Here is a 9,691-nt window from a genome sequence, read left to right on the forward strand (position 1 = left end):
CCTGACACTCACATTTCAAAGAAGGACAACTGCAGGGAAAGCAGGGTTGCCAGCTCTTGTGATATTTGAGGATTCTCTTAATGTCACAGCTATTGAAGTCACATGAATACATCAGAGCTTCTTTCTTTTTTCCTTTCTTTCTTAGTAAACTTCCAGGCCTTGTTGTTGTGAAAAGCTTGAAAACATGACCCCTAAAGTCTCAGAACACAGAAGGCACATTAAAAAAAAACAAATTTGTTTTGTTTTTAAATCTCAGAATTTTTAAGCTGAGCTCAGCCAGCCAACTGCATGCAAACCCAGCAAAGAGGCTAGTCAGTGCATTCCAGCTCAAAAACCAAAAGGCCAAATGCCAACTCAATATCAACTGGTGTGGGATGAAATTTACTCATTCCATTAATCCCGTATACCTCAGTGTTACTCTCTACAGCACACTCTCCTTTGGAGCCCACATCGAGAAAACTAAAGCCAAGGTTAGCATACAAAACAGCCTTCTCCACAGGCTGGTTACATCAAAGTGGGGTGCAGGCCTGCTCACTATGTTATCTGCAGAACTGGCACTTTGCTACACCTCTGCTGAATACACTTGTGCAGTGGAGGCATGATCCCCTCACGCAGGGAAGCTAGATCCTGAATACTTTAGATTACTTTACATTGCAGGACATGGCCATAAATATATGTAATGGAGTAGAGCAATTAAAATTCATAAATATGGACACAACATTATACTGATCTTTCTAAAGGAGATTGATAGATCGATATGTATAGGGGGAGAAGGAAGCTGTCCATTAACTAGTCAACCAATGTGAACAGTTAGCTAGCGACTTCCTGAGGCCAGTAGTTGTGTCAGCTCAGCTGTTATTTCTATTACCCTTCACAGAGATGGGGGGAATTTTTATTCAGACTGATTTTTTTTAACCTATGTCTGCAGGAGATGATTTATTCCATTTCTGTCCTTCTAAATTCCTGATATTACTATTAAAGTAGCACCCAAATATGCGAAGTGCTATACAGACATAAAGCAAGACAAAGTGCCTGCCCCAAAGACATTCCGACAATAAAGATGAAAAATAGATGCAGGTTGATGGAAAGGGATACAACGTACAAGTCAAGTGTAGGAGTAATGTTGAGAGCTGTTCTATTTTGGTTTTACATATATAAATTAGATTCAGACGTTGGCAGGATCAAATCCCAAAAAGGGATGCATGTGAGCAGATCCTGAGGTTCACACTAGTGCATGGAACACTTTTCCAGGACTGAGGTCTTGCATTTGTAGTTATTTATTTGTAATCCCTTGCCTATTTACTAATTTTACCTTATCCTCTAACCCTTACCTGTTTTTACTCATTATTTCTGCCTCAACTGTTATTTTATTTGATCTTTTTTTTTTTAATCCTAACCTTGAAACACTGTATATTGCCATTTCCTCTTTTCCATTTTTCATCCAACTGGAGTAAAGCCAACAGCCTAACACCCATGCTTAGCCTTGATGCAGGCAAAGGAAAATGACACTTCCCTTGCCCCAGGGTTAGCCAAACATTTACAAAAGGTTCACACAGTTGGCTTATCCCTGCTCCTCACTGTAGAGGATTTTACAATATTTCTGTATGAAAGCAAATACATCAGAATGTCTGTGCCCTGAATACACCCATTCTGAAGGTACACCCATTCTGTCAGCTAATGAAGAGTCCCTGTTATTTCACAATAGTTAAGATCTTTGAGATCCTTGGTTGAAATGGTCTCACAATTGCAGCTGGGTGAAATTTATTGGCTGAAACTCTATTTTGGCAAAAAAAAAAAAAAAAAAAAAAAAAGCAGATCTGGTGACACTAAAATATTCTGTGAATTCATGGCTGTAGTGAGGCGGTGTGTGTCTCCACCACCCAACAAAGAGATAGCCCCTCCAGACACCAGAGTGGGCCAAGCCAGGGAGCTCTGAGCCCACCCTGCAGAGGGTCGGGGTGGCATAGGAAGTATAAAGGCCCGACCCCAGAGCTCACTTGGAGAGCAGCCGCAGGGGAGACTAGACGCCTCCGTCCTACCTCCCAGTTGGGAAGCCACAGCGCTCTGCGGCGGATCCAAGGGCTGGGCAGGCCTGCCCCAGACCAGCTACCCGGAGGAGTTGCCGGGCCCGCCCGCCCCGCGCCAGCTACCCGGAGGAGTTGCCGGGCCTGCACCAGGCCAGCTACCCGGAGGAGTTGCGGGGTCCGCCCGCCCCGCGCCAGCTACCCGGAGGAGTTGCAGGGTCCGCCCGCCCCGCGCCAGCTACCCGGAGGAGTTGCCGGGCCCGCCCGCCCCGCGCCAGCTACCCAGAGGAGTTGTGGGGTCCGCCCGCCCCGCGCCAGCTACCCGGAGGAGTTGCCGGGCCCGCCCGCCCCGCGCCAGCTACCCGGAGGAGTTGCCGGGCCCGCCCGCCCCGCGCCAGCTACCCAGAGGAGTTGCGGGGTCCGCCCGCCCCGCGCCAGCTACCCAGAGGAGTTGCCGGGCCCGCCCGCCCCGCGCCAGCTACCCGGAGGAGTTGTGGGGCCCGCCCGCCCCGCGCCAGCTACCCGGAGGAGTTGTGGGGCCCGCCCGCCCCGCGCCAGCTACCCAGAGGAGTTGCCGGGCCCGCCCGCCCCGCGCCAGCTACCCGGAGGAGTTGCCGGGCCCGCCCGCCCCAGGCCAGCTACCCGGAGGAGTTGCCGGGCCTGCCCACCCCGCGCCAGCTACCCGGAGGAGTTGCCGGGCCTGCACCAGGCCAGCTATCCCAAGGAACCCATGGTGCTGGACCCCCCTGAGGACACCACCCTGACCCAGGTACCTCAAGACGGGGAGTCTGGAAGTAGCCCGGGGGCGGCCGACCCGAGTCTGGCTGCGACGCTGCCAGATCCCATGTCAGTGTGTCGCGGCCAGGATCCCCACTGACACAGCAGCCGGTCTTCTGCCGCTGCTAGGGCCCCGGGCTGGGGCGCGGTGGGCCTGCGTCCCCCCTGCCACCCAACTCGCGGGTGGAGTCCCCCCCTCTCCCAGGCCTTTCGGACCTCGGGCCGGGCCCACTGTGTATACACTGTTATTGCTCAGCCCCTGCCTGAGGGCCTGAGCGCCTGACTCACCATTGCCCCGCTCTGACCCAGGGCTGGGGCTGACGACTAACTGTGTTTTTTCTGCCCTCACGAAGGCCGCGGAGGAAGACTCCTGCGGTCGGACTCATTCCCTGCTAGACCTCCTCCCGAACTTAGCGAGGTGGTGGGGGTCCCCACCGCCCCAGAGAGAGACGAGCCCCGGCTAACCTCATTACAATGGCACAAACTCTTTCAGCTAAAATGAACAAGCTAAATCAAGAATTCAGACAAATTCAGAATGTTTCATTTGCAGTATGAAATACTCCGCTTTTGTGATGTGAAATAATCTTTTGTTTCAAGATGTCCTTTATTTTTATTTAAATAAACAACAGACATTTTCACCGGGCCTGAATCTAAACTACACATTTAGATTTGGTCAGAACGAAACGTTTCATTCAACTCAGAAGCTTCCGAGCGTATAGGAAGAGTATGCCCCCTGCGATGCTGCTTTATGAGTGCTTCCTACTGCCTTGAAAATGTTGCCGATGTGAAGTTGGGCAGGGATGTAGCCCCATCCCCTTTGGAGTCCCAGTGGGCAGTAGTCCCAGCAATTTTGTGTGCCCCCCCACAGATCATGCAAATGAGCAAGTGGGGGGTGAGGAGGAGGCAGTTCTTTTACCCCTCCATCCGCTGCCCTCCCATGTAATGGCCAGTACCAATGTTGTTCAGAGAGATATGGGGAAAACTGGGCTCGAGCCAACCCCAAACATTCAAAATTCATATTTAAGTCCCCCTACCACCAAAGAAGTCAGGAGACTGGCTTAAAAATCATGAGGTTTTAAAATAAAGAAATGTTGGGATCTTTTTATTTGCTTTCTGCCTTTGGAACCTTTTGGGTTCACATTTTCTTTGTAACCCTGTGCTAGTAACTTCCTTTTTTAAAGTCGAGATTCTCACCGAATCACGTGACCCCAGGAGTTGATGCTTTAAGAGAAAACAGCAAATACCATGAGACTTGGCAACACTGTGACAGCCAATCACAGAAGGGCCAGCCCTGCCCCAAATGCACTTTGTACCTTAATTAGTCCCCTGTTCCATGAACAGTACCATTCCACGCCAATTCTACCCTTGGGTTCCACAGGCCTGCTCACAGAATGAGCTACTACTCAGCAGGTGTAGTGGCAAAATCAACCCATTTCATACTTAATTGTTTGGTTCTTAGAAGTTACTTTTAATAACCGGATCAGATACTGTTTTAGAAGGATTAGAATGAGCGTTTAGAAGTCAGGGATTCTATTCCAAAGCAAAATAATACAACATTTCTCGCAAGTCCAACAGTAGCTCGATATGTTACCACATGACCACATAAGGAATAAAAACTTGAGACTTAAAGGAAAAGCAGATGACTCTGTCATATTTAAAAGATCCTAATCACATCTCATTACAAAGGGCAATAATTCATAACATGGTTGATAAGTATCTGAAATGTACTAAAATGAAAGAAAATATCAATGACCCTTTGCAGCTATGTTGCTCCTTCTATCCAAGGACCATAAAGTCCTTCTCAGGCATCATCGTATGTTGTTACCAGACCTCTTGGGGAGGTCCAGATGATTGTGTCTCTTTCACAGGTGGGGAACCAGGCACAGGGATGTCAAACCTGGACTTTTTTGGCCACAAAATCACTATTGCCATTAATGTTAGTTTAGCTCTATTAGGGGTAGCAACAGAGGGGAGTCTACAGCAGGCAGGGATCCAGGAAGCCACTTTTATCCCAAGCACCATGTTATCTAACCCTGCTTAGAGCAGGCCTATAGGACACTTATTACTTGTATTACAGAGGCCACAATCCTGACATCAGGGTCCCATTGTACTATGCACTGTGCATACACACAGGGAGAGGCAGTCCTGTAGATAAGTCGGATATTGGGTGGCAGGAGAAAGAGAGAGACAGAGGGGAAGTGACTTGCTCAAGGTCCCACAGGTCAGAGGCAGAGCTGCGAATACTACTCTGATTTTGATTTCACTCTGCCAGGTCTCTTGACTCCCATTCCTGTGACTTAACCACCAGATCAGCCTTCTTCCCCAGTTAAAAATAACAATCTCATCATTATAGTTAGCAGCTTTCTGTTTCACTGTTATCTCGACAGTCACACGAGACAGGTGAAAGTCCCAGTTCCTCATTCTTTACAGATGCAATGCTCCCGCTGGTGGCAATTGGAGTTTTACCTGTATTGGGAATATAGGGTCACATTGTAGGACTGATAAGGATCGAATTCCTGTTAGAAACCACTAAGAAACAGTTTGAAAATGACTTGTGGCCAAATTCTTCTTTTAAAAGCTTTTGATTAATTTAGCTGCAGTTAGTCATTCAAAAACACCAAGAATGGAAACGGCCTGAAAAAGCCTCTTTGAAACTCTGCGATTTCCCTCACTTTCTAATGGGTCAGAGATATCTTAGAACGAATGGCTCATGGGAGAGCCTCCTTTTGCGCAGTGCAATGCTGTGTACTTAAGATCGCAGCTCTCTCTTAGCCAGACACCAGCCCCGTTCACTGCATTGAGCTATGAAAACAGCCACAGGTATCTGTGATACTGTTTAGAATAATTCTTCTATCTATATTCTGATTCAGTAAATAATGGTTGTAATGTAACCAGAGCTGCCTGAAATTTTGAGACTGAAAACATCCATCAGTGACAAATGACCTTTTATTGAAAATTAAAATTTTCACACACACCCCTGAAAAAAATGGGTTTTCAAAATTTTCTGTTATGACAAAAACAGAAAACACCTCCCCCCGACTGCCCCATATCCAGTTTGGTTTCCATTTCTTGTCCTTTTTAAGTGGAATGGAACAGGAAGGGAAAAAACTAACTGCAAATAATAATTAATAATACACAATAATCCATATGATCTGAGGAAACGCCTTTCTTGCATTTTCTCATATTGGGGCCATGAAGTAGACCTTCCTTCTGTGTCTCAATCTCTCCTCGATCCTTCTGGCTGCACAGTCACTCCTCTCTGGGCATAGAATATGCTTTGTGTCCCCCAATTTCCCCCCCTAGTCATGGTCTCTGGATCTGTTAAGAGTTTGCCTTAATTTTGCATATGTCACTGCTAGGAGGAGAGTTTTGTGCAGGAATCTGGAGCATTCTAGCTTGCTATTGTTTTTGATCCGTTCACAGAGCACGGAAAGCACAGTGTCTTCAAGCAGATGGTCATGGCTTTCCATGGATCCTTGGTGGTCCTCTAAGTTTTGGGAGCTGGGCCCACAGTTTGTTCTGTGGGGGATATATACCCTAGTTCCCTCCAACAGTGGAACAATCAGGAAGGAATTCTGCAACAGGAAATCTTATAGGCATTTCCTCCTCCGAGGTCCCTCCCTCAGCACCTCAAAAGATCGAGCATTTGCTGCTGAACAACATTATCTGCTAAGAAGTTATTTTGAAAGCAGTAGCATTTGCATAAGTGTCGCTGATGTTGCAATTGACTGTCCTGGACTTGGAATGAGAGTGGACCAGTTAAAGCCTGGGTTACTCATGAGAGGATGTGAAGTGTTACAGTGTCACATGGGTAGGAGAGTGGTTCCCCCCAAAAGAACCATTCAGTATGGACTGAAAGCTGCCTGGAGCTTCTCCCTTGCTTCATTGGCCCAGATGCAGAATCACCCTGGTGCCGGTCTTCTGGCTTAATTTCTGACATGCCCCCTCCCTACTTTCTCCTGCCCATCCCTCACCTGTAACTGGTCCAAGTACACCTCCCTGTGCCCAAGGCCTCTGGAAATGGCACAAGTTGGCAGGGCTGTCTCTGTACCAGGCAGACAGCTCCCCCTGTGTCAGGGGGTATTGCCCAAGGCAGGGTTATGCCTGCTTTCAGCTTGCCTTTTCACCCCAGGGTAACCCTGAGCACCCTATAGAATGTTATGTCACAGAAGCTCATCTGAACTTTCCACCTGGTGCTCTCTCTCTGAACACATCACACCAGCTTCATACCCTGCTCATGCCTCCTGACATAACAGGAAAAACAACCCTCAAGAGAGGCACCCAGCTCTCTTTCCCTGTTTGTCCAGTGCAGCTGCGTCTTGGCTGCTGCTCCAAAGTGAGCTGATCCCTCTGGCCTTAACACTGAGCTTGGCTAGAGAATTCTGCCTAACCCTGGAGAATTCTGCATTTGAACATCTGAGAGAGGAAGAAAACCCAGAAAACCGTCTGGTTCCTCACAAGATTTTGATAGCCAGAGAAAACCAGCCAATGAGACAGAGCCCTTTCTTCTCCTTCATATTTATTCCACAAAGATTTTCTCTGAATGTTTCTCAAGCCACACATTTCTTTAAGGCAAGTGAGCTGTTCAACACAGCACCTCATTTGATGTGACTGTGAGTTAGTGCAAACTGGGGGTCAAATCCTCAATCCTTTCATGCTCATTCTCTGGAATGATATCTGACATTTCCAGTTGTCTCGTTAACCTCTGGCCAGACTCCCCTAACAACTACAGTATAAGGCCTAGTCTGTGCTAGAAAACGTCCTCGTGTGCATACAATGCATTTGCTGGTATGCCAGTTTGCCAAACGAAATGAGCTAGAATGGCAAAAAACGCTTTTGCCAGCTACATCTACAGAAGGGCTTGTGCCGATATGAAAACATCATTAAAAAAAAAATCACACTCCTACCTGACATTGCTGTACCAGCAAAAGTTTTAAGTGCTGACTCTCTGATGCCAGGATCCAGATCTTTAAAGCTTTGCTTCCTTACCACAGGCCATCAGTGGTGAATTCTCAGCAATGTTTCAGGATGGAGAAAATCTCTTACACTTTTTAGTCTCAGTTGTGGTTTGTCAAACAACCAGCCTGAGAAAGCTTGAAGGAGAGAATAAGTTTGTAAAGAAACCACTCTTTGGTAACAGGGACTACCTATGAAATCCAAGTGTGGGGTTTCCCAGCCTAAACCACAGTTTGGAAAATGTTCCTTCTGTATAAAATTGCATTAAAACTTATCAGTGATATGGGATTGCACTCATGAAAGAAGCACTAGTTTACAAACATTTTATCATAGATCAGTCCTAAATTGATTGTGGGTGAGGACTGTATACACACAAGAGGATTGTATATACATGAGATGTCAATGAAAGGTTTTATCCAAAGGCAAGGAACTAAAAGTTAGGAAACCTAGGGTCTCTTCCCAGCTGTGCCAGTGACTCCCTGTGTAATCTGGGGGAAAGTTATTCTATCTTTGTGCTTCATTTCCACCCATCTGCAAAATGAGAATGATAAGACCTACCTCACAAGTGTGTCAAAGGGTTTTATTAATGCTTGCACAAGGTTTTGAAATGCTCAGGTAGGAGGTGTTAAAGAAATGCAATGCATTTATTATTCCCATGTGTGATTCCAGATGATTCAGAATATATCTGTTGGTTGACTAGGGTCTGACAAAGGCTAGAAGCAAAGGAACCCATTTTCTTGGGAGGATAGGAAAATGCGTACTACCTCCTCAGTCTTCAATGGCTCCAGCGGTGGCTTTGGGGAACAAGGAAAACTTTAACTGCTACATTTTCACAGTGGTGTCAAGTTTTAGTCAAGAGAGTCACACTGACCTTTGAGAGAGCCATGCAGTTACAATGTCATGTACAGTTAGAGGAAAGAGGTCTCCAAAATTTCTACTTCACTAAAAGAATGACAAGCTCACTGGCTCAGCTCATCCTCATAATTCTCTCCCCAAAAGAACTCTTCTCAGTGTAGGGCTAACCTGCAGAGTCAAGGGTGGGAAGTTGTTATGCCCCGTGTATACTGACCATTTCATCCAACAAGAGCAGCCTGCAGGTGGCATTTGCATTGTTAGATTCATCTCATATCCCTTTTCCTGGAGTCCTGGGCAAGGAGACAATTTCCCCTACTGCTCTTTGGGAAGTCTAATGATTTATTCACCTCCCTTGGACGAGCTTGAGGCCTTGTAGCAGCTGTCCAGACTTAATCATTTTTGACAGTGCACATAATTACTCAGTCTTTACCGATCACAGCCGGCACAGGGGAAATATCACAGGTGGGGCTATTCCCTGTCTCCTGTCTACTTTGTCAATATCAGTTAGAACCTTAAGGAGACTTGAGGCCTGGTTTGGAATTATAAAGGGGCAACTGCTCATGCTAATTAGCAAAAAAAATACAACAACCAAACCTTTGAATCCAAAAGTAAGTATCCAAAACTAACACTCACCCTGGATTGCCCTTATCTGGCCCTTTTCTTTCCTGAACCCCATGGGTGGCTCTTGTAGGTCAATCCAGGCACAGGTGAGACAAGGCAGTAAAAGTTATTGAAATTGACAACTGGTTTGCTGGGGAATCCAGGTCAGAAAACGCCCTGCTAATACCCATTTGTGGTTTGCTAATTCTATGGGTACCATTTCAAACTCATCCAGCAAGCAGCCATCAGGTGGAGATTTCTCAGGGGTATTCCAGACATAAGGGATACAGCTGTTGTGAAGATAAATAGGGTATTAAAAATTCACTGGCTATCTATATCAGCTGTAAGTCGTCACCCTAAAAATCTTCTAAGTTCTCTTAGATAACTAGATGGTACTCTAGGTATTCTCTAGACAGTACTCACTATAGGGAATTATACTTAGAAAATAAAGCATTTGTTGATCTAATGCAGGGTAGTTT

At 46.6% G+C, this 9,691-nt stretch overlaps 1 long non-coding RNA gene across 1 annotated transcript; it reads right to left on the reverse strand.

The window, feature by feature from the left end:
• Positions 1-3,958: 3,958 nt before the first annotated feature.
• Positions 3,959-9,453, reverse strand: LOC122461550. Its single transcript, XR_006283499.1, has 4 exons — positions 9,246-9,453; positions 8,629-8,780; positions 7,709-7,894; positions 3,959-5,267 (listed from the first exon to the last, which is right to left on the reverse strand). It is a non-coding gene; the product is annotated as an uncharacterized LOC122461550 (long non-coding RNA).
• Positions 9,454-9,691: the final 238 nt, after the last annotated feature.

Source organism: Chelonia mydas, chromosome 8 (genome assembly GCF_015237465.2).
Source record: "Chelonia mydas isolate rCheMyd1 chromosome 8, rCheMyd1.pri.v2, whole genome shotgun sequence".
NCBI classification, from domain to species: domain Eukaryota; kingdom Metazoa; phylum Chordata; order Testudines; family Cheloniidae; genus Chelonia; species Chelonia mydas.